This window comes from Lates calcarifer, linkage group LG18, assembly GCF_001640805.2.
Source record: "Lates calcarifer isolate ASB-BC8 linkage group LG18, TLL_Latcal_v3, whole genome shotgun sequence".
NCBI lineage: Eukaryota > Metazoa > Chordata > Actinopteri > Centropomidae > Lates > Lates calcarifer.
In genome coordinates this window covers 11,909,268-11,935,599 of record NC_066850.1, presented here as the reverse complement: position 1 = coordinate 11,935,599, position 26,332 = coordinate 11,909,268, and the positions used below count along the sequence as shown (strand labels likewise).

At 40.1% G+C, this 26,332-nt stretch overlaps 1 long non-coding RNA gene across 2 annotated transcripts in view; it reads right to left on the bottom strand.

Annotated features, from left to right (window-relative positions):
• The window catches only part of LOC108895904 (uncharacterized), a 229,066-nt gene that overhangs the window by 64,436 nt on the left and 138,298 nt on the right, over positions 1 to 26,332 (bottom strand). The window lies entirely within an intron of this gene.

Here is a 26,332-nt window from a genome sequence, read left to right as displayed (position 1 = left end):
CACGTTTCAGACATCAGCTGAGGATGTGGCAGTTACGAGCAACCCTGACCGTCTGCTCTTTTAGTCTTCATTTCTTCCACTTTTTCAGTGGAGTAGGGCCATGAAATGAGTGGCAGCAGAATACAAACGCTTTGTCTACACAGGGAGAATCAGAACAGGTAGGGCAATGTCAAGGTGTTTTTGGAAAAAAAAAAATCTGTAAGCCTCACAACTTCTTTTTTGTGTAAATGCCAACTTTCTCACTTCAGCCAAATTTCTGTCATTTTCACAAAAAAGGAAGAGATAATATAAACTGGAGGAAAATAAATCCTCATGTTATCATTACCTTTACTGCATGTCACTCCCCTACGCTCTCTCCCTATTTCCTGTCTCTCTGCACTGTATTATCAAATAAAGACCAAAAAAGCCCCAAAAAATAACTTTAAAAAAATGACTGTTGCTTCAAAGATTTTGTGTGAAATATGACTGCTAAATTACACTTGTATTTGAATGTTGTACTTCCAGTTATGACGCAGAAAATGTCCCTGTATGATGTAATGGCTGATGTGTCCTAAGAGTTATTTCATTATTTATTGCCTAAAGAGCGATTCAGGATTCAAACTCTAGATACACCACCACTACAATATGCCTTTGTGTTTAGCTTGAAGAGAGACTTTAATAAATTAAAACTGAACTGTGCATATTACAGAAATGACAATTATTTTTAAGGGTGAATTTACTCCGTACATGCTAATAAACCAAAATCCTCCTTGAATTGTTGCTGCTCATCAGCAAATCATTATGAGCAGATCAGAGACACAAATCAAAAGAAATAAAAGGAAACCTAGCCAGCCGCTAATGATGTGTGGATTGTTAAACAGCCGAGTGAGACACCAGGAGGTTTCTCCCTAGTGTTAGTCAGGGGGAAAAAAATTGAATAAATTTAGAAAGAGACAATACGATTGAGACAGAAAAAAAGAGATTCAGCAGCTTTGGAAGGAGGGGCTGGCAGGCTGACTCAGAGGGAAGAGCAGAAAAGAGGAAGTGTTTTCATCTTTCTTCTCATTCTTTTTTCTCTCCTTTCCATCTTTTTCTATTTCCATCTTGCTACATCTATCACTCTTGTCTCCTCTCTCACTTTCTCTGCGGTATTGTTCTCTCTGTCAAGAGTTGTCATGACAAGGCTGTTTATTTCTAATGGTTGACATTTTGCCCTGTGCCGCTCGCCTGAAAGAACACACCAGGATGAATGCACCACGATTTTCAAAGGAACATCTTGTTATTAGCCAGCGTTTCCCCATTGTAACACACACAGCATGCAGATAAACACTCACCGCACAAATGCATCAGCACAAGCACACATACATATATACATTCATGCGCACAGGGAACTGCACACACGGGCACAGAGGTGCATTTAAAAATGGAAAGATCTTTCAGGCTTTTTAACCTTTCATCTCCAAGCAGAGAAGAGCTGGTTTCTGACTCCCACATCATGTTTCAACCCTCAGCCACATTCTCTCCTCCTTCCCCTCTCCACCTCCCTCCAGTTCTCTTCATTTCCTCCCTCCTCCGTGGGATCGAATTAAGGTAGGGGATTAATAAAAAGATGTGGGCTCTGGTCTGAATGCATGTTAATGTAGGCTACAGGCCACTCATTGTGGCACTCTGACAGCCACACTCAGACCCACAGAGGAAGAAAAGAGAGGATTTAGATCCTTTTTTCCATTCACCCTATTCTTTCCTATTTCCATCTTCTGATGCTCTTATAATCATTTTACTCTCATCTCTCTTGCTTTGTCTTCTATTTTTCCTTCTTCATCAGCATTATCCCATTTTTTCATATTTCTCTCCTTCCAGCTGTTCCATCTTTTTATTGTTTGACCTGCTGGGTTTTGACATCCTAACTGAACAATGTCCTCTAGAGGAGTGGATCTCAAAGTCGGTCCCATGGACTGCCGCCTCTAAAGAATGCTGAATATTTCTTGTAATGTATGTAATTTTAAGCTCCATTAAGCAATATTTTTGACAGGCTCTCACACCTAATTGGCCAAAATAATAAATATAATAAATGTGAAAATCACCCATTTGAGGATTTCTGATCCACCAACAGAAGTTCCTTAATAACTACTGTTGCTGTTGAAAGATGGTGGGACACAAGCATTGGTCTCTAATGTCCAAGTCACACTCCTGTATTAAATCCTCTAAATTACAACAGTTGTCAGTCTGTCATTGCCCTTGAAAGTGAGCATTTTCAGATATACAAACACACTGGCCACACAATGTTGTTCCTTGGTTCTTTCCAAAACCTTTCTGAAAGACTAGTACAAAAATGATTTATGTATGGACCACCTCTAGGATTAAAGTAAAGTTTAGGCAAGTTAAAGTACTCAGGTAAAATTAGGAGTATCCAGACACATACTCAATTTTCATCATGGTCAACACGTTGCCTTTTTTCAGTCCAGCAGAGTTCTGGGAACTTTAATTCCACTCAATTATTCTCTGTTTTGCTCTCATTGAATCTGTTATCCTGCACCTGGCCAAGACATGAGTCAAGATGTGCCCCAACTATACAAGCCACAATGGTGGTCTATGGCAGTCTATGGCCTTGATATGAAACTGTCTGGGAATCCATCAAATGAAAACATTTGCTCAGGAGAGATAGATAAGCAACAGTACAGCAGGTCGATAGGCCAACACCAAAAAAGAAGGATTTGCTCAAAATGGATTAGAGCCTTACTTCTAAACTGTATATTGCAATTGACAGCTGGAGTAGGATCAAAGCCAGCTCTGTGTGAGATCCTGGCAAGGTTTGGTCAATTCCCATCAAGTCAACTGGACGTGGAATTTGTCCATAGGTGCCTGATCCAATTCGCGGCACTGATGCAGACGTGAAGTGAAATTGAACAGTGGACTGAATGCGCAAGGTAGTGTTATTGGTCTTTTCCTCTGCTGAGAGAGACAGAAGGAGAAGGCCACTCTCTCTGAGGTGTTGTGCACACCTTGTAGGCTGCCAAGCCCCATTAGAGGGTGACAAACAGACGTCCACTCGGCTCAGCGCTGTCAGACCCCGGTAATGAAAGACACATCAGCCTTAGAAAAAACAGAGGAAGAGGAGGAGGAGGAGGGGGAGGATGAGGAGGAGGGAGAACAACAACAGGCCATGCACTGACACAAACACATTTTAAGACTAATGGCTTAAATGCAAGTGCACTGTGTAGCAATGCAGGGCAGGAAAAAATGTTCTCTAAACTACGTAATGAGAGGAAGGCGAGGGACAAGAAAAGACAAAGAGGGACTGAGTAAAAATAGATAAAAGAGAATCACACAAAAGTACAAGATAAAAGAGAAACAGAAAGTTCTGCAAGATCTAATGAAAAGGAAAACGTGCAAAAGCAGGAGGGAATAAAAGTGAAAGGTCCTTTGTGACTTACTGAGCTACATGTGTCGACGCCACATCATAAAATGGCAAGATACAACGTCAATAATTATCTCTGTTTCAGCCACAGTACTACCAAATGATTTAGTGGCACCAATAAAGCTCTAACATAACATAGCATCTGTCTTTGGTGGAGAACTGTGCTCATCATAATAAGGCTGGTTTAGAGTTTTTCTATTCTCTTTGCATTGAATCAGCGTTGGAATCCATAAGTACATAATAATGAATTATACACAAGGTTGCAGACAGGTGTAGCTCCAGACATAATGGATTGAGCAGTTTGGGAGTTTTGTCATCATAAACTATGGACGCCGGTGTAGGAACAGTGTCTTGCTGATGTGGAGCAGATAGTGAGGTAGATTGTGTCATTCTCCGTCCCCGCCTGCTTTGTAATCTTTCAAGAGAGGAAAGATGAGGCTCGGCTCTGTCCAGGGGGGAATGCATTTTCACTGCATGGATGTGGAGCGAGAGTAAGCGGCCATATCAAGTCTTATAAATCATATTTCTCCCTCAGTGCTGCCTTGAAAGAGGGGACAGAGAGGAAAGACACAGGGGGAAAGCGAGTGAGACCAATGGTTGGGACTGATTAATTTAATGGCATTGTGTACCACTCCAAACGTCGCACTTTTCACCATGTCCCCTCTCAAGTCAACCGGAAAGAAGTGTGTACATAATGAAAAGTTATGAACTCGAGAACAAAAAACTGAGATGACAAAGCAACTGATGTAACTGGCTCGATGGATATCAGTTTGCAGATATTAGGCCAATAAAAAGGCTTTTTATTAGAAAAGCTCTGATAAGATGGACATTACTCAGTTTGTCTCAGTAGACTGTCACTTGTAAGTGAGATTAAGATTTGTATTCCTGTGTCATAGTAAAACTGCTGCTTTTCCAGTATATCAAAAATAAAATTTTCAGGGAAAACTGAAAAAACAGGATTTTCTTTTTTGGTAATTTCTAAATAAATATAAACACACCGACTCACATATTGATTGGTATAGGGGAAAAAAATATTTATCAAAAATACCCAGAGTGTGAATGCTTTATATGAATGTGTGTGGAAATGTGTGTCTATGTGTGTGTGTCTAGATTCCTCTCAATGGAAAATGACACACTGACATTTCCTATGTGGTGTGGATGCTTGAAAAGCAGCACACCATGAGTAACATCAACACCACTGTGCAATTCAATACTGGCCTGACAAAATCATTACTCTGTTTCCTCTTAGGTTAAAACCCCACACTACACGGCCACTTAGGAATATGGATCGGACTTGTAAAATGGTGAAAGGGCAGGTTAATGCAATCAATTATTTTTTAACAGTAATGGCTATGCAAGAGTCCTTGACATACCCACACAGTCTCCGCGTAATGTAATGGGCCTCAATGATTCTTTTGTGTGGGTTTTTTGCTGTAGTTGGCCCCCTGATGACATTTAGAAAGGGACAAAAGATCAGTCCATTGGAAAAATCACATTTTATGGTCAAGTCCCCATTTTAGGTACAATTAAAGCAAAGCAAAGTAAGGCACTAGACAGATTGTATACCTCCCACAAGGCTGCACAATCCTCTATGCTGGTGTTTGTCTTAAAATAGATAATGTTGAGATGAAATTATACATCTACATCTTGATTTATATCAGCAGCATCATTGTCATGACTGGCTGATGGCAGCATGACTTCTGAATGAGAAAATTTCAAGTGACATTTACACTAATCATGTTCTTGTAGAGCTTCACACAGGCAAAATGTCATTAAATTTATCAGGCTTGTTGCATAATGCCTTTAAGAGTTATGACAACGTAGAGTAACTTAACAATCTGTTTTTATTTGAGCGTGTCCCCTAACAAATTAAAAAACAAACATAAATCCAAACTCAGGCATTTTGTTGACAGAGAAAGATGGCAGTACTAGTTCCTCTTGAAATGACAAAAAGGTAAAACCTATGAGAAACCAGCAGTTATGGGCATGGACTATACTTTGTTTAAAGGACCTATACACAATTTTTGTTATTGCTATAGCAAGCTGTATTTACCAGTCTGTAAGAAACATTGAGTGCAGAGTTCAGCATCAAAGTTCATTCATCTTCTTGCCAAGAACTGTCTCCAGCACTCCTATTTTTCTACTGAAGTTATCATGCTAACCACCTAGTTCAGCTAACCTGTTTTGTCATTTTCCGATAGTGATTCATTGTAGCATCCGGGCTGGCCCAAGGAATTTGCGCTGCTCAGAGGGCATATCTTGCAAACTCAGCGATGGCTGCAGCCCTCGGCAAGCAACCATTACCACCACTGGTTCCTGGCAAGAAACTGTGTTTGGCAGTAGAGAATTCTCACAAATAGCCCCTTTAACTGGAGAGATGACAGCTAACAGAAAGGAAACATGGAAAAAGAGGAGTATGAATACAACCAAGGGCCTCTTCTGAAACTGGGGCTAAAAGAAACATAGTGTGTGTGTCTTTACCATTAGAGAACCAGGATGCCCCGCAGTATGTACAATATCCATAGATTCACTCAACAGTACTGCAGATTAATTCTGAACCAAGGACTTTAGCAACAGAATTTGCTTCTACACCCACACATCATGGCTCAACTGTTATGAGCCAAAGAATAAAATGGCCACATGGTGGCTCCATTTAATCTAGATCCACCAAAAACGAATTAATTCCTTGGCCCATGCTCTAACATCATACCTAATTTCATTGATATCCACCATCACTTTCCTAACACCTATTCTGCTAACTGACAGACAGACAAGGCTGTAAATCTGAGGGTAGAAAGGTTCTGTCTTTATGTTCAAACTGCAGTCTTCGTCATACGCTACAGTAAGAATGGCATTTGGTGTGTGCACTGCTATTTAGATTGTAAGAGCATTTCCATTAAAACTCATCATAAATCTGGCAGGGAGCTACGTCAATGAGCAAATGAGCTCACACCACATGAAAACACACCACAGGGGGTCAGAGGAAGAGGGCATATTTTTCCCAGCACTCTGGGGACCCTCATTACAGCAGAGAGTGGGTGCAGGAAGACATTGCGGGGCGAGTATGTGAATAAAGCAGCATGGGAGCAAGATATTGGGACTTCTTGCGTCAGTCTGCTTCCTCTTTATTAGTCACCTTGTGGTGCTGCATGTGCAACTGACCACAACACTGAGATCACTGCCGTCTGCAGAGGTGTCTGCCATATGACAGCAAGAAAGCCTTTCATTTTCTAGCCAGGGGTAAGATATTCCATGAAATATCCACCTGCTGAGTTTACTGATGTCACCTAACCAGATTTATGGATGTTCAAGTTCAATTTCTCACTACTAAAGGTAAGTGAGAAAGTAAGTTTAAACAGTCTGTCAAGACATAAAAAGCTGTGCTTTGAATCATAATTTGTGTCTGATACAATTTGTCCAAAGGAAATGTAATTACCTTGATAAAAATTCTTGAGATTAATTAATCTACTCCTTCTCCCTCATAAAAAAAAATTCTGAATCTACAAATATACTCCAAGTTTCCATGTCACGCTTCTGTAAGTTGCATACTGGACCACAATTGCCTTCCAAACTAGTTGTCATCAGAGAGGATATAAAGGAGGAGACAAACCACTTAGAAAGTCTTGAATAGAATGGTCTGTAACAACAAAGATGGCAGTTATATGACACAAGTCCCACCCCTCCCCCAAAAGAGCAAATCGTCTGCCATACCAGGAAACATATCAAGTCCTTTGTGTTGTTGCAGTTTTAGATGATGGTGGCGGCAGGTGAAAACATACTTGGAGTACGTATAGAAGAGGAAGATACCAAAACAAAAACTGATGCATCAAATGTAAACTCTCATATTTATTCAAGTGATGAGCTGGCAGTGTCATGTCACCATGCTCTGGACTGAGTCATCACTGTTTGATTGACAAGTGATCTCAGAAAAACAAGTCTTCTTATCAGCAATAAGCACTAACCAGTGAAGATTTCGCCAGAATCAAAAACACAAGAGGGATGTCACAGGTGAGAGCTTTAAAAGCTTGCTTTGCTGTCACAGGGAGGTGCTGATGTGAGTACTTTGTGTAACAGGAATAGCACGTCTGTAATGACTTAAGTAATGTGATTCATTGCGTCTGACAGTTGTGTGCTGTTGCAAATCACACTATAGCAGCCGGAGAACACGTACATATCTTAAAAGCCACTAACTGAACTTCTGCTTCCCAGCCCACGCTGAGGACAGATGACAGCTACTTAGCCTTTTCCAATTATGACTTAAAGTTAATTGAGAGGAACAACAACCATATTTTAGTCGGTGTCCTTGAATTGATGGGCATGCTGCAACGGCAGGAACTATTAGAGCTTGTTTATGAAAATAACGTGAGAGTAATATCCATATTCTTCATAATACTGTATGTTTATCTTGTACAACATATACTGTTCCCTTATATTACCAGAGACACCGAGCATGTGCAAACCACTTAAATCAAAGGTTTGAAAGCATAATTAAGCATTTTTCTCTGCTCCCTCTGTGTGTACAGGGAGCTTTAAAGGGCTTTCACTCAGCCACTCCGCTAATTTGATTTTAAATCTGGCGAGTGGCCGATGTAATATAGGGGCTGAGCTGTCATCTGGGGGCTGCACTGAACTCTTAGTAATGAACAGGGATGCTAACACACTCGGCCAGTGGCGAGAGGGCGAGAGAGAGAGAGAGAGAGAGAGAGAGAGAGAGAGTGAGAGGCGGAGATGGAGAAAATGGGGTGGGGGTGGTGATGGGAGACTGGACGCTCTAACTAGGAGGTATCCTAGGTCAAAAGGAGGAGGAAAGTCAAATCAGGGCCTTTTGATTCAGCTCAACCCACTGGCCTCTTGAAAAAACCAATTACAACTTAATCTGCACCGGAGACGGAGGCGAACAAGTTAACATGGTCATCCAAGCAATGAGAGCAGAGGAAATTGGAAAATAAAATACTGATTGAATTATAGTGTGTGGGTAGTTTTCAACTGGGAAGTGACAGCAGATGTTACATCTTGAGTCCTCTGTGATCCTTAACTTGGTTATATTAGTGAGGGTTTATATTTCATTGTTGGGACTTAGTTATGATCACCAGCAATCTGGAGATCCAGCACATGTCGCAAATGATGCTTGACACGGTAACAAAAAAAGACGTCCAGGTAGTGCCTGAAGTGTGGCAGGAGCACCAGGAGCGGTGTATCGCTGCACAGGGTGACTACTTCAAGGGAGATGGGGGTCAAATTTAAACAGTGGCTGCTTGTTATAGGCTCAATCTCCTTTTTGATTGCAACTTGTATACTTAGTCATAATCTTAATTTTCCATTATTCCTACAGTATATTTGTGAGCTTGACAACTCATGCATGAGGACTGGCAGGGAGGCAGTGTATTAAACTATATTTTGGTTTTTAAAAAATGACTGCTTGGAGCAAACTAAACGTAATGGAGTGTACTTTTTCCAAACTATGAGTCCACAGCTACAAATCTCAGAGAAGATGAAGCAGAGAGCTACTGTCTCTCACTGTCTCCTTCCAATGAAATTGTTGTGTGATACATTAATTGTGAAAGCATTTTTTGAAACAAATTACAAACAATGATTGCAAAACAAAAGGGTTTATGGGTACAAGACAGATGTTGACATCTATTGGTCAGTAATTATTCAGCCTGGCATAACACAGTAAACTAAGGGTAAACAACATTATGAACTTATGTTTAAATTCAACTAGAACATTCTGTCCTTGGGGTCTGATCTCACAGGATTACAAACACTCTGTTGAATGAAGAAATAATGCTTGAGTCCATGTAATTTGTGTTTATAACAATTCAGACAATACAAAACAAATTATGGTCAGACCAAAGGGAACAAGCTGCTCTTTTGAAACTCTGTAAACCAGTGTTGACGGTCATTTGGTCATTGTTGCCTCATTTGCTTGTGTTTTGCCCAAAATATTAAAATCACCATACCAACAAATTGGAAAACTAGTGGTCAAAGCAAGACCCCTTAGAAGTTGCAATTTTAAGTACACTGCACAAATATGTCGGCCTGAATGAAAAATATATTTAAACAAACAGAATGTAATACAGCCATAAGTAGTAATGAATTCTGTTGGGCTCTGACTCCAAACAGCTAAGTGGTTTTTGGTTAAGAAAATACAGCCCATCAATCTCTTAACCAGAACTCCACCTGAGTAATCCCACTCACTGAACAGAAATATGTCCAAACTGTGTAAATTCCCCATTATCCTGAAGCAAGAAGTGCTGTCACTGTAACAAACCAACCCCCATTTGCAATTGGTTATATTTTATTTTATAAGTGTCCTGGCAGGATATCAGTGATTAACACTGTTAATGACTTCTAAGTCTTTTTAACTGATCTACAGTTCAGCATTACTCTTGAACTTGCTGGGCCTGATTCCAGCAGTTTTAGCTGCTGACTGTCACTCAGTTACAAGTTACGCAGTGAACAACACAAAAACAAGAACACACACTCAAATGAGTGCAAATGACAGAGGCTCCTTTCTCCCCATTAAAGTCAGTGCACCATCAAAATAATTCTGCTGTTATTTTAAGCTAAATAGTTGCATAATGTTGCTTTAAGATATACTTAAGTTTTCAGTAGTAGGACTAAAAATATATGTAGTTTGTCTGGTAACTAGCACTCTACACTTTACATTTTAATTATGTATATTTATGCTCCTTGTGTATATATTTATATTCCTTGTAAATACAGTTTTTGCTTTTTGCTCTTTTTTTTACTATAACTGTCCTTTAGCACCAATATACCAACAAATTCCTTGTATGTGCAAACTTACTTGGCAATAAAGTCTGATTCTGATTCTGAAAATAATGCCATTGAAATCACAAGATTTACAGCTATTTATATATTAGATTATTTGAAAGCTCATGAAATGTCTAATAAATGGCTTATCTTCAATCGAACATGAATGTGCTAAGTAAATTTCAAGGCAGTTTTTGTCAGATCCCAATATCATAACATTTGTACCAGTTGCCACACAGGCCAGCAGGTGTTGAGATTTATTTCTCAGGTTCATGTGACCAGCAAATTTGTATGTTTCTTTAAATGGATTTTACACTTCTAAACTTAACTCAGTTGGAGTGAGAAGTAAAAGAAAGTTAAGGACGAAAAAGAGAAAAATAAACCAGCTCAAATGCTTTAAACATCATGGTACGGGCGGGCTCTTTAGATTACAGTAATTCAAAATTATGACTGAGTAAAATATCCATAGAAAAGCAGAAAGATAGTGATACTGGCCTTTCATGCTCTCTCTACATTCATGTCTCCTTCCACTGCTCCTGCTGTAGTGGTCAGTGAGCTCCAAGGCAACTTTGATGAATTAATCTAATAGAAGAAATTGGTCTTTCAAATGTAAAGAGCACCTTGGTTCTGGAAGGTAACTCATGAAGGGAGGAAGGTAGAGGGGCACAAATCAGCATGAGAGGAGAGGTGAATGGACAAGCCTGAAAGAAACTGCCTGACTACACGGGATAGAGAGAGGGGAGTGTGCGAGTGAGTGTGTGCCAGAGGGAGTCAGGAGGGAAAAATCTGTTCTAGGTGAAGGTGTGTGTGCACTGGATCTTCAGGAGAACTCAACTAAGGACCTAACCTAACCCAAACATGGTCTCAGGTCCAAACTTGCAACTCAACATAGCCTCTGGGGAAACATGACATATCAGGAACTAGTTGAGTTATAGCCGTTTCCAAAATTGTAAGAAGTGGAGAACTGTTCAGTTACTTATTGATCCCTGAAAGTAAAGTTTTAAGGTACTACATTTACTTTGTTTGTGACCATTGATAGCTACCCAAATTTAAACAGTCCAAGTGAAACACTTTTCCCCCATGTTTAACTTTGCAAATCATTTCATGTCTTATTTATTTGTGAGAAGGATTTCTGTTAAAGGTGACAAACTGCATCAAGGAGTGTGTGATATGATCAGGTGTCTCTAGAACTGGAAACTGGTTAGCTTATTATCCCTTAAATTAGTCTGACTTCCCTGTGGTTTTTTTAAATCACCACAATTGACATGACTTAAACAGAGTTCATTGTAATCATGTAGCATATCAGAGAAAGATGATGATTTTTACTTTCTTTTTTCAATAAATACCACTCCTCAGCAAGACAGACCCAAGCATATGTTTGCTCACGGCAGTTTACTGGAGATTTTACATGTTTGCTTGCGGCAGTTGAGCATGTACTTGTTGGCAGGGTGCAATACTAGTGCAGAGACATTCCTGGGGCAATTTCATGTCGGATTTCAGCCTTGAGGAATGAAAATGAATTAAAGCCCAACTGACATCCAGTGTAAATTCTCACTTGTCATAAAGATCACATTAACAACCTCCACGATGATGATGAAACCAGACTTAAAATGCTACTTCCTGCTCTCCAGTACTTCCAACTTTGTATTAGCAAAAAGAAGTCAGTGTATCACACTCATGCACCCTCTTTGTTCAAGCACTCTTAAAAGAAAAAAACTGATAAGTTTCAATTGAGCATAAACTCAATCAGGGCATCTGAAATCGGCCTCGTGAGGATGAAGCAATGTGACAGGCCTAAAGAGGTTAGACGCCAGGTTTATCTAATTACAGCTCAGCAATAAACAATCCCAGAAACCCTCTATCCCCCAATCAGCTCATTGCTCCCTCTCTCTCCTCACTCAGTTTAAAACTTGACCCACCATCTGTATCTATACACTGCTGACGGATGCCCTCGCATTGAGTGCTGACACTACGCGTGATGAGTGTGTGCGACTTGCGTCTGCCAATCTGTGCCGGCAGCAAGCAGCCCTCAGTGCTCCTGCCTGCTAAGCAAATATTCACAGACTCTGATGGCATCGTTTTTTTCGAGATTAGTGAAGAGCCGTCTGCAGATGATGATAATGAGACACTCTATTTCCCCTACTCTGGCCATTTGAGAGACAGTCAGACGGCCGGATAATCTGGTTTGCGCTTTGGGCCTCATCCATCGAATCCCACCGTCGCGTTGACATTAGCACTAAGACGTATTAGCACATTAGCCTGAATGGGCGATGATGTGTTCTCAGTCAGTTAAGCGGAGTATGATAGCGGCTGTGTTATGGTTATGGTGATGGCTTTATGGAGTCGGTGACAACTCCATTGATCTCCAGACGCACCTGCTAATGCCAACATCCGAGCGAACAACAAAATATTCTCATATTTCTGAGGATGACGGAAGTTCCAGAACAACACCACAGGGTGAGGTGGACCTGGATTTAGCTTAATTAAAAAGACAAACAGGTAAATAAAAACAGGCTAGAGGAAGCTCTTCACGTCAAAGTAGGGACTGAAAAAGTTAATGACTAGCATTTTCCTGTTATGGTAAGGATCACAGTGAAGCGATCAAGACTTAGTGAACTGGTTTGAGAACAGAAGCTTTCAAAGAATCTATTTTGATCCTAATTTAGCAGTCTGGATGTCCCTGGAAAGCAGGAGCCCTGCAGTCTAGTCATTACACGCCACAGGCCATAGACACAGATCTATAAATGTTTGGTATTAAACGGACCCATTGATGGTCTGCCCTCACTCCCTTTGCTCCCGTTAATGGAGCTTTTATGAATCTCAGGCCTCATTTGTCTCTCATGGTTAGGGGCTTTCTGCAGTCTGAATTGTGTAATAATGGCAAACCCAATTTGCTTTGTGCTACGTTAATCTCAACACGCCCCTCCTCTCCCTTTCATGCTTCCCTAACTGCATTCAGCTCATTCATCACTGATTCTATTATCACCCTGTTCTTCCGACTGTGTGTGTGTGTGTGTGTGTGTGTGTGTGTGTGTGAGTGAGGGGGGAGAAAAAAAAATCATAAAATAAATCCAAATTATGCCACTCTACTCGTAACAGACAAGTAAAGCAACAATGATGAAATTCTGAAAAAAGCCATTAATGACGAGGCCATTATCTCCTTTAAAATTCCTTTTTGTTCAACATAAACCAAAACATTTCCTCAAACAATCAGACCATTTTTAATGAATGTTTTTTTTTAAAAAAGTAACAGAATGTGGATTTGGTAAAACTACTGTCTAAGCTGCCAGTTTTACAGGAAATTACTGATTGAGGTTGAAGGTCTCACATCTGTTTTGGGAATAGACATGCTGGTCTCAGAACAGCCATGCATGACTCCAATTACAAAGAAAACTGCAGTTACCACTTTACCTGCATATGGAAAATGACAAAACAGTAACCTTTCTATAACACTCTACAATTTACACAAATTTCTGTTTAGAACTCTTTCTCTCTGGTACACATACACACAAAGAGACACTCATTCAATGTGGACAAAGATGCTTTGAATAAACTAGCTATTTAAATTTTTTTTTAAATGTTTAGAAAGTTTCAAAAGAATTTATTTGGCATGTTTGCCTTTTTTGGGCAAATCATAGTAGAGGTAAAGAGGAAATCAAACGCATTCGAACCAGGGGCATTGCAGAGGTATTTGTATGGACCTTAACCATTCAGCTACCATAGCGCCTGATAAGGATTTTTTATTTGCCTGTGCATGTAGACCTGTGTTAAAATACACACAGTGACAGGAAGTCATGCTGACTGGCTGGAAGTCATGTTTCTTGGAGAACAGTCATTTTTCATATTTGACACAAGAGCTGCTAAAAACATTAGCAATAACAGAATCCTATACTTAACTACTAAACATTAAGGATTTGCATTAGGATGAACTCTTAAATAAGTGAGCCTCAAGACAACTGACTTAAGGCCATTCAAGTTATTATTAGAAAGAAATGGTATGGCTTATCAAAGGAAAAATTGAAAGAAAGAACATTATTACTACACTTATAAGAATTAAATGAGAAAACTACTCCTACACCAGAACATAAAGTGCATTATAAATGGCTACATGTGCCCTTGTTGTTGTGCAAAAATTACTCATACAAAGTAAATCAAAAATATTTATCATGTGAGACACATGCATACATTTTCAGACAAATGTCAAATTCTATCTCTGTTCTTCTCTACTCTGAACCACGGTGTAACTCTCAAGACATCAAAAATTACAGACAAGTGAAAATTGCTTCTTTTTTTAAAATTCATTTCCTTGACAACCCTGAAGCTGAATGTAGTTAAAATGGAAAAGAATGTTAAATATTTTAACTTACACATGTCTAAAAGGGCCAGAGGAGTGCTTGTTGGTTCATTCAAGACAATCATGCTGGGCCGGAGGCTGGGAGGGGCAATGAGGTGCATTTTCTTAAAAAAAAAAAAAAAAAAAAAAAAGAATTTAGCTAAACCACCTTCAGATTCTGTGAAAAGTATGTGTGCATATTTTACACCCTAATGAATAAAGCTCTGCGATAATCAATCTCTTCATCATGTAAATCAGGTACTGTATCAAGTATGTCTATCAAGTTGATTATCTTGATTTTAATGCACATCTATCATCTATTTCCTTGAGGCACAAATGCCTTAAATATGGAGGTGCTCCCTGTGGACAGGTTGAACATTAGTTTGAGGGAAATGTCCACAACGTCTTGTTCAATTCTCTCAGGTGTCTCTGAGTGTGATAGTGAGAGAGGTCAGGAAGAGAAGTGATGAAGGGTGGACGCTTTGATAGCATATGTTAAAAGCAATGCTATTACTAGATGATCACTCTTTTTATTGCTTTTCTCTGTTAAGGAGGTCACTAGAAGCGAAAGAAATTAAGGCCCTGGACTAATAAACTGGTCATTATAGTGCAAAATGGGATCTAGCATTTCTTATTTTCGCATGGTATGGAATTTTTTTTTAACATTTTCATCTATCACTGTACAAACTTTGATGGAGACTAAACATTTCTCCTCTTCAAAAATGTATAATGATTATGCAGCCTTGGTGCAGGTACAGTATGCAGTCTTGGAATACCTTTCAGTTTAATAAATGTCACTGCAGTACCTGGCATGCTGTTTATCTATTTGACCTGTCACTCGTGCCATGAACAGGGTACTGCGTAGTGTTCTGTCCAACTACAGTTAGATCACTCTCCAGCAGAGAGGGAAATGGAGGCAAGTCAGGCTAAACAGACTCCAACTAACCCCTAACACTTTTAACTACAATTCCTGTTAGGTCTAATTATTTCTACATGGCTATAAACAGAAATTCCAGCACTTTCTCAGACTAAAAGTGGAGTTTCATGAGGCCTTTCAAATTGATGTAAAGTGTACTGTGTCTGCCTTGCTGATTGTGAACTTGTACATAGATAGCTATCAACATGGCTGCACAGAAAAATGTATGGCATATCTCAGTGGTTTCCCAACAGGAAAGAAACCTCCTCTCTGTTACCTCATAGAAGAGACAGAGTGCGAGAGGAGAGAGGAACAAATTTATCTTACAAAACCTTCATGGCAGAGCTTTAAGCACATACTCTATGTCTCAATTTGCTTATGTAAGTTGTGAATTTGACTGTTGACATATTGTAATACATTTAAGGACCATAAAACATATGGTGTTGTCATGTACTTTCTAGTTTTCTAGATTTGTGGAGCAAGCACCGATATGCAACAGATAAGAGATAAAAGAAGGACTTTTATGATTGGTTTTCAGAACTTGATATTTCCTGGTGTGTTTGATCCCAATCTTAATGTCTGAAAGTGCTGAATTTCCAAATATCACAAAAAATGAATCATACACCACCCTGAAAGGCCTGTTAACTCACCCTGGAAACCCCTGACTTATGAATCTGTAATGGCTACCTAGCTAATTAAGCTAATGTTAACATCATTTATTGCAACATTGTTCCTGTTTTGCAGAGAGGAGCTAGTTTGGCTTTTCTTGTAACATAACCTTATTCGGCTGCTTAGTGCTTACAGACTCTCCCAACAGTTTGCTCTAATGTTACTAGAGAAAAGGCTTGTAGGATATGGACTGACAAATGTGTTTGGCAAACGTGATGCTATGTTGAGTAACATTGGCTGGATTGGTTTTGGAAAGGCATAAAAAGAAAAAGACACCACCCTTTAAACTCTTTAAATGCAGAGAATTGCTCTGGCTAAAGACCAACTGACATCATGTGGGCATGTGGAGAAATTTAAAGCTTGACAGGCCTGCTGTGCCGAGTTACTGTTGCTAAGCTATGATTGGACAATCACTGTTTCAGGGAGGGGGTTAGCAAACTTTGAATTGACTTTCTACTACCTTTGTTTTCCAGTAGTTTTATTTTATTTTATTTTTTTTTCAGGTGGGATAGGGAGGGTGGGGGGGTGTAATGGTACCACTATCAGCAGATATTAAAAATCAAAAGGTTCAAATTAGGTCATCCCTCAAAATCCAGAATGTCCACACTTTAGTAGTTTTCTCTGATCTTTCTAACCTTGTTAGGACACTTGGTGCTCACTGGATAGAATTATACCGGCACACATATTCTCAAAGTACACATGCAGAGCGAGAGTCACAAATGTGATTTGGTCAAAATTAAAGTACAAGCACTGCCTGAGCATGCCCATGCGTAGTACCATGGAGAAATAGAGAAAATGTATTTCAGAGAATTAGATAGGCAAATGATAGAAGAAAAAAATACTTTGAGAGAGGAGTAAAGAGAGCGTAGGAGTTGGTGTGAAGGAGAGAGTTTCATCTGTGCTGTGAAAAGATGGCAGAGAGAAAAGCAACAGCAAAAGAGAAAACAAGAGTGCGGAGGAAGAGGAGGAGGGGGAGGGGGGACGGGGCGAAGGACGAAGGGCGTACTGGGATATGTGAGTGAATGCCAACCGGACAGTTTTTGTTATTATACTCTACTACCAGAGGCTGCCAAAACAACTCCCACACACACACACAGATCCACACAGATAGATACAAATACACACTTGCACACACACATACACATACACACACACACACACACACACACACACACACAGTCTCGTACCCCGAGCATGTGTGTGAGTGTGTGAAGGAGAGAAATTGAAAGAGTGAGAAGTAGATGGGGAGACATGGGAGGGGAAGGATGAAGACGAGGAGGCCAGATTGCAGGAGCAGCTTTAGGAGCATAACTCAATTCTCTGGCTATATTGACGACAATGCACACTCCCGCACACTTCGTCTCTGTCTCATTCTCTCTGCCTCTGTTTGTCTTTCCCTCTGTCTCTTTCTCTCTCTCCCTCACAGCCATATACAAGTAAGAGATGGACACCCAGCAACATGGTGGTGAATGGAAAGGCGGGAAAACTGTGACCTTCAGTGAGTGATCATTATTGTGAAACACAAATCCTGGAATAAATAAAAATCATCTTCTTGGATTTTTAGTCTTTAGCCTTCCTTCCAAGTTGAGTAGTTGCAGTAGAAATGAGCAAAACCAGATAAATTAGCGTTTTTTTCTGAATAAGTAAATGGAGCACTCAGCCTCATAATAATTATTTATCTACTTCTACTCAAAGCCCAGTGGGTTTGAATGTGTAGTTGAAGTTGAAGGGGCTGCTCCCACCAGCACTAAATTCAATTAATCATTAAACATTAAAACATTTGGCCACGGCAGAAAAGTAAATCAGCATCTACCCCAAGTTTAACTTTGCTTTATTTTGACATAAACTCATCGTCTGTTAACACAGCTGACCTTTAAAGCTGCAGTCACAAAGTATACTCCAGCAAACGTTGAGGAAGCTAAAATGTTAGCCAGTGTCTTTTATACCCTGCTTTTCTTTTATTTTAAATTTTGGATGAAATGAAAAATGTGCTCCGCTTGCAATAAAATAAAGGAATTTCACTTGGTATGACTGGTATGTACTATGAATGTTATTGTACTTGATCTGCTGTAAAATCTTGTAATGATTGAAATTTCAAACCTACGGGGTTTATAAAATGGGAAAAAGATATTCATCAGGGTTATCATTAGTATATTGCTAGTCCAGCAGCCTGCTGGGCGTAAGCTGACCCTCCACTAGATCTAAGCACTTGCCAAACATCTAACAGCAACTGGTTAAAGCGTGAACACAGTGTAGAAAAACAGCAGGTCTGAGTTCAGTGTTCTTCACCCTTGTTGTGTGTAGAGCGATAATCAACACTTGACACTTCCAATTATCACAAGCTAATGTTAGCAAGCGACCTTAGCTAGCTAGCCAAACAGTCAGTAACACAGGTACTTCCTTTGTGACATCTGACACAACGTGTGACACATTCGCACAGCTTTGGGTCGACAAAACAGATGGTGTGCACCATGTACTTAGTAATGCTGCTTGAACAGGAACAGCCACAGAACCTGCCCTGTTTGTACTAGAAATATACTTTATATAGTATTGATACTAACAACAGTGACATTACCTGAATAATTGTCATTCTATCCATACCAAATAGTTATGCAAAAAAGAAAAGGATTTGAGTTTACCCAGCACTGTGTCTCTGTGGATACTCATGAATACAATGAAACGTACACTCTAGTGCATTCAAATGCAAGTAGTCCATTAGATTTATACAAGACAACTCCAACACACACCCTCGCACACCTGGGTTGTGTTGTCCAGCTGCTGGGAAGGAACCACAATCTGTCACATGCAAACAGAGAGGAGGACCCAGGAGAGATGGACATCTGGACTGAGAACAGGGAAGAGGGAGAAATGGGAGCCAAAGGAGGGAAGGCAAATGGTGAGAAAGAGTAAGAGAGGGAATGAACATCTGGCTGTAACACAGCCCTGGAGGGCATATTGCATTTAGCCATTTGTACTGTGAGCACAGCGACTCCTCACTATCTGTGTAGTGACACAAGCCCAAATACAGACATTATCCCACAAACAAGAAGATGATTTTAAATTTTAGTTTCTCACCTGGGTGGCATTCACTGTCACGACAAAGTGTGGCAAGACCCAGTGGAGTTAGAGCTATGATTCCACCCAAGAAACCTACAGACATATCCTTGAATTGATGACAGCATTACAAAACATATCAGGGGATCAACAAAACAATTAGAAATCATTCTCTTGGGACCTTGAATTTCCATCCCAAATTTCACAAAACAAAGTAAAATACCAAAATTTCACAAATTCCAACTAAGACTCAGATTCACTCAAGAGCCTTCTGTGGGAGGGTATCAGATCTTGACTTAACCGTCTGAACACCTTTGGGCACATTTTCCTCTAATAGAAAGCAAAAATGTTCTATGACATGACATGGAACATGACATGTTGTAGTCTAGGATGTTAAGATTTTTACATGTGTTCATCTCGCAATAGCTGAACAACCTGGATGCTGACAAGGTTAATATATTCAGAACATCTGTGCTATTCTTCATAAAATTAATTGTCTTGCTGCCTATAATATATGAGGCTTTTGTGGAACACTTGAAGAGGAACCATAACAAAATTTAATACAGGGAAATTAAGTGTTTCAAACCCTGATTGACCTGAGTTTGCCTCAAAGTCCTCAGTTTACTTGGATATCAGCAAAGCATTTTCATGAGTTTGCAAAAATTCATTCCTCATAGGAAAAGCCAGGGTGACCAAAATTCTCCAGCTGAACTGTTATTATTCAAACATAAAGGGAAAAGACCAGAGGCAAAGTACAATGTAGATGAATTAAATTTAATTAAATTTTGGCCCAGTACAGCGACTGTACACTAGAGCACTTACCCAAAATACAACCTCGAGTTCTGAGGAAAACCTCTGGTTTGTTGCTAAGAGAAAAGACTCATTAAAAAACTCAAACAATTAAAAAATGTTACTGAGTTTGTCTGTTTATCAAATTTCCTTTACATGTTTAAACCATGTTGGACCAAATGAAACGGTGATACTAATTCAATTTTCAGCATAGCAAGTTTTACACAAATTTTACTTAAATTCCAAGGAAACACCTCCCACAAGTTCCCTGTGATAATCAATACATCATGCATTTAAGTTGAGTGACTGTGATGATTTTGACTTGTCAGTTTGAGTGAACCATTAACACTGCCTACCGCTTCATTCACTCCTGTGTGCAGTAAATGTGACTTATTTTACAACCAAATCAACAATAACAGCACAAATATTTGTACGGGAATCTGTGTCTCCTAAAAAAAATTCCATTCACAAACTTTAATTCAACTTTGCACACTTGAGTGTTGAACATCACTGGGACACTGTGTATTTGCAAAACACTATAGTATATAACCAGTATGCCTTGCATGTATGCTTACCATAAATAAAATGATAAACACAACATGTAACCTCCCCTTTTGATTATGCTTCACACCACGAGTTGATAAAAATAACCACGTTCATGTCAGAACTCTGCCCAGACTTGCCTCAAACCACTATCCTTGTTTTCCAGTGGAGAAGAAAACGTGCATCAGTACAGCCTTGGCAGTCTATTTGGCTTTCCTTTGGTGTCTACACAACATGCTGCTTCTGTGCTAGATAAATGGACAGGTGTGTGGCAGCCTGCAGATTTGGCAGAGAATATCTCATGGCTTTAAATAAAAAAATAAAAGATGAAATATAGGGTGCATTTACTGCTGCTGCGAGTCTACAGAGGCCAGGGAGGAAAGAAGGAAAATATGGCTTTGGGGGGAGTAAAGTGAGCGATATACTGCAGCTCCCTGGAGCCTGCTGTTAGAGCCACAACCTTTAGACTGCACTCCCCTGGGACTGGTCAGGCGTTGGCTTGGCATCAATATTTAACACACTACACCCTGACTGGACTTATGGCTGCCTCAGAAGTAGACATACATGCACAAACGTACACAAACACAGAGACAGGCGATGACACACATGAAAACACGTTCAAAGAGGTTTGCTCGTTTAGTTACACTACTCACACACGTATCACACATAATGGTGCCAAAAGGTCAGGATGAGACACCACGTTTGTCCTTTTGAGCCAAGTTAACTTAGGGTGTTTTCACACATGCACTTTTAAGTCCAGTTAAATTGGACTCTGGTACATTTCCCCTCTTGGTGCGATTCATTTGAACACGGTGATCGCACTCAGGTGTGGACCAAAACACAACCAAGAACCATGAGAGGAGGTGGTTTCAGTCTGGTCCTGGTTCATTTATGGTAGGAACCTGATCTAATGTCTGTTTTCTGGGAAGCAGCAGAGCCTCCAAACTGTAGCAGCTTACGCAGAAGTAGTGACAGAAAAGCTGGAGAATGCAGCAAGATCTCACTTGAACTAGCAATGAGTAACAGGAACCTAGTTCCTGCCGCTCTGGCGGTTTCATTCACATTGTATGAGCTTCTTCAGCAGATGGAGTTTGTAGATTTCCAAGGTCGAGAACAAACTCTAAACCTGAACTTTAACAACGTGACCAAAAGCTCCAGAACAGCCACTAAACAGATCCTCTCAACAAATTAAATATTTTCACTTAACTAATCTGCAAATGCATAGCTCAGCACAGAAAGAGAGATGTATTTAAGAAGAAAAACATCCACCACTAAAGAGATTAGTTGACCAAACAACTAAGGTCATTTACTGAGTTTTGTTGATTTCTCTATTTTAAAACACTGTAAATTGAATACATTTGGATTGTAAACTGTTGGTTTGAGAAAACAAGCAAACTTAAACAAACTTAAGCAACTTATACCATGCATTTGTCACTATTTTCTGACAATTTATGTACAAAATAAACCAACGAATGAAAAAACACTAATAAATAATGCCAATGATCATTAGTTGCTGCCCTGTTGATGATTTTTAAATTATGGATACTTATAAAATGAATACATTTCTAACTAATGACAGCACTGATGTTAAAATAATTTGTCTCACTGTTCCTGACTAGCAGAAGTAAAAATAGTAAAGTCCTGTCACCCATTTCTTTCTGATGCAAAATTCCTCTGACTCCCATCTCTGCTTTATATCTGCAGTCAGTCGTGCAGCACTTCTGCCCGTCCCATCAAAGCGACATCACATTCAGCTGCACATTACCGTCCTGTTGGACTGTTTGCTCAGTCAAAGCAGGACTTTGAAGGCTTCCTTCTAAGTTAATGGCCCAGTTAAGGAAGCGGCAGCGGGTTGTTTTTAGAAGCTGTCCAGAAAACGATGCTGACAGGAGCCTTGTTTTACCTCATTTCATCTCATTTGAAACTCATGTCCTCATTATGTCAGTGTTGCGATGGAGCTGTAAATAAAAGGTGGAGGAACAGACAACAAGAGACAGAGGTAAAAGAAGAGTGATAGAGACCGCGTGTCCCGTGGCTTTCAAAATACAAAGGCTTCAATCAGGATATGAGCTCTAATTTGCCAGGACCTGTCTAGCTGGTGCAATCGCACTCACTCTAAAATGCACATACAAACGCACGCACATACTCCATCTATAAAAATACACTCACACAGATGCACAAACACAGAGCCAAGAACACAAGCACCCCAGGGTGCTGCTGTATGTACATTTATATATATAAAAGTGTGAAGGTTTTGTATCTCATTCCCGTGCCATGGCTTCGTTGTCTTAAATCTCTCAGTGTGTTAACGCGTGTGTCTTCTAGCCATTCTGATTTCCAGTGTTTTCATTGCCTCACTAAGCTCCAGCAGATGTTTCTCTGCTTTTCTAAAGACCTTCTCAGCAGCCTGGGCGGAATATCAGAATACCGCTTCCTAATCCACTTTACCCACTAATCCCTGCTCCGTAGACCTGTTGGCTTGCTTTTTATACAACACTAGTTCTTTCTCTCTCTCCCCACCATTCACTGGGGGTCTTAGCGAGATCACTATCGAGGAAACCGGCAGAATTAGTGTGCGTCAACATACCAGGGGAGGGATCTCCATGCCGCTTGATTTACTGATATTCAGAGGAAGTGGAATTGATCGGAAGCTGCGGGGCCAGGCCGCTGTCTGCCGGGGCTTTGCAGGAGTGAGTTAAGGTTTCCCATTCCACTGCTGGCCCGCCAAAGCAATGGGGACAGGATTTAGCTGCCTGACAAAAGCTTGAGAGGGATGTGATATGTCATCTGCTGCTGTGGGATACAAGGGGATATTCACAGACACAGCGTAAATAAAGGCAAAAGGAACAGCCAGTGCTGGAGACGCGGCACAGACAGCCCACATCCCACAACCCTGAATGAATGACTGGAGGGTGAGATTTGATTCAGGCGACTGGCAGTGGGACATCTGCAGTGGGAGAAGGACAGAATTAGGCTAACTGGTGCGTTTCAATCCTTGTATTCTCAGACTCCTTGTACTCAAGGGGCCCTGGAGTATGAGAGAGAAAGGCTGATTCAGTTGCTGGAGATTGACGAATGGCCAGTCTGATGTGCCAGGTCAAGTGTTCTAACTGCTGCAGCCTGAGAGGCAGTTGGCTGGATAAATAACTCCACCCACTTATATGAAAAAAAAAAAAAAAGATTTAATGATAAAATCATTGCATCATTCATATTAAACACCTGTAGTATCTGTAGTTATACTCATGTAGTGGTGTGTGCACACAAAATGAGGGCTCATGCATTAAAAAGATTTGTTTCTTGTATGTAATTGTTGTAAGCAATAATGGTAATCCATCATCTCACAAAAACAGTACAGTAAACAGAATGTAACAGATAATGTAACAGAACTGAGATTGGGAAGGAAATATATGTGTGTTTTTGATATTGCTATGTAGCCAGCATTAGCATACAACAGCTGGAAGAAATGTTGCGAGTTCAGCATCAAACTTCATTCCTTTACTCACCAGAACATTTACATAGAGCCCCTACATTTAACACTGTATCGTCCACCTGATCCAGCCGATTCAAGTTCTCATTTGCAAATCCTAACTTTTTAAAACTCTTACAGAAGATGGGTTGCAGACAAAATCAAGCATATTTAAAGACTTCTGTAAACCTGAGATGACTTAAACACTTGGTCCAACTGTCTCTCTGATCAGCTCAACCTTGAGTGAGTCAGATTCAACTAAATCCTGTCAACTTTTACAGCTTTTGCCTAAATTAAACAATCGGATTGGCATATCAAAACAAACACTCAGTAGTTAGAATATGAGGGTTTGAACACCAGAAAGTTCTGCATTTCTGACTAATCTCTAGGTGCTTTGTACCATGCTATTTTCTCACTTTGTCTCTTAGCAACAGGCACTTTGTCAGCCATGTCAAAGCATTCTGACTGAGGTGTTCGACGACGACAAGGTGTGGGCAGCCAACATGTCTTCAACTGAGCAGGTTTGATCTCAGAAAGGTTTTAATCCTCATTAGAGATCACAAACAGGCAAGGCAGCTGTCCATGCTAACTTCACCCCCAAAATGACACCCACTCCCTCTTCCAGCAGAGATGTTTCTGAGTCACAAAAGTCCTAGAACAATTAATGTCTGAGTCAATTCAACATCATGGTTCAGACCTGGCTCCAGACAAATTACTTATACTGAGTAACTCATTATGGTCCCAAAGTTACCCACCTGTCTTTCAATCTCTCAACTTTTGTCATTGGCGCTTAGCAGTTACCTGACAAACAAAATAATGTAATTATTATAATGTATCAAATGAAGTAAGCAATGTCTTGGGAACCACTGCACATGCTCAGGACTTTCCATCCTTCCCACTGGTTTGAGGAACTGCAGTCCCTTGGAGCAACTCCACCAACGAAAACAGAAGCCAAAGAATGTTACCAGCCAGCCATTCTTCTATAGCTTACACATTAACTGACTGAAGTGAGTCCATCCTCTGGAGACGCCTCTCAGTGAAAGCCAGGGAAAGACGACGTCTTTGTAATTTCTGTTAGAAGGAATCAGGCTTCTGTCAACGCATGTTTAGATGGTTTTTCATATATCTATCTAGGATATCTCACGAAACCTTAAAGGAAACAGTTTTACCATTCATTTTTTTCTAATTGCCATTGATGTACATTTCCTCAGAAAAATTAAATAATAACGCTGTGAATTCTTTTTGGACCTAAAATTTTCTTGGAAATCTGTCCACTATATGGCAGCAATTCCTTACTCAACATGGCTAACACACGTTCTCAAATGCTAGGTGGTATACAATGAAAGAACAGAAGATTTTGTGCAAGAAACCTTGAGATAAAGATGTGAACGTTCCTGAATATGAAGTGGACAGAAGAAACAAACAGCTCTTCTTGCACTTAAAACTTTTTTCATATGGATAGTTTTCTAAAAAAAATGTGCTTACTTCAAGCAAACCAATGGAAGTGCACATTTTTTTCACATTTCAATCTTTTCAGACATCTGAAGTTCACTCAAAATTTCATTTGACAGTTGGACGGAGACAGAGCTGGTGTGAGGGAGAGAGACGGGCATCTGACAGGTGGTGACGGACCAAGATCCCAGGAAGAGGGAGGGAGGGAGAGGGTGAGGAGAGGGTAAGAAGAGCGGAGGGAGGCAGAAGCAGATGGAGACTCAGCTCTCGCTCTCCCTCCCCGAGGAGACTAACAGCCGATCTGAGATCTGAGCTGCAAAGAGAAAAAGATGGAAATAAGGGAAAAAGAAGGAGAGGGAATGTAAAGAAATGTCAAGAGGGAAGAAGATGCTTTTTAGTAACCTGTTTGGAGCCCCATGTTTCTTCTCTTTTTTTTCCCCCCTTTTTTTTGTAAGTGACCCCCATCTTCACATTCACAATAGCCGTTCTCAGTAGTTTCATAGCTACTATACAGATAATGAATAAAAATGGGAGAAAAAACAGAATGGAAACTTAATTCTTCTGCCTCTCTCTCTCTCTGCCACTGAAATTCCAATGGAGAGGAAAAATAACTGATTAAGTCAATATTTTCTTTGAAATGCAGAATGTTTTCTAGTTGAAGCTTCTCACGTGAGGACTTGCTCATAAGATGCCTCTGGAGCAGGAAGTGCTGTCGCTGTAAAAAACACACCAAACTCTTTATAATTCTTGATATTTTCAAAGTTTCTTCACTGGATATTGGAGATGAACACTGGTTTTTAATGACTTCAGAGTCTTTTTAACTGATCTACAGTTCAGCATTACTCTTGAACTTGCTGAACCTGATTACAGCAGTTTAAGCTGCTGACTGTCACTCAGTTAGAGGGAGATCGTACCTGCTCACCACAGTTACACAGAACA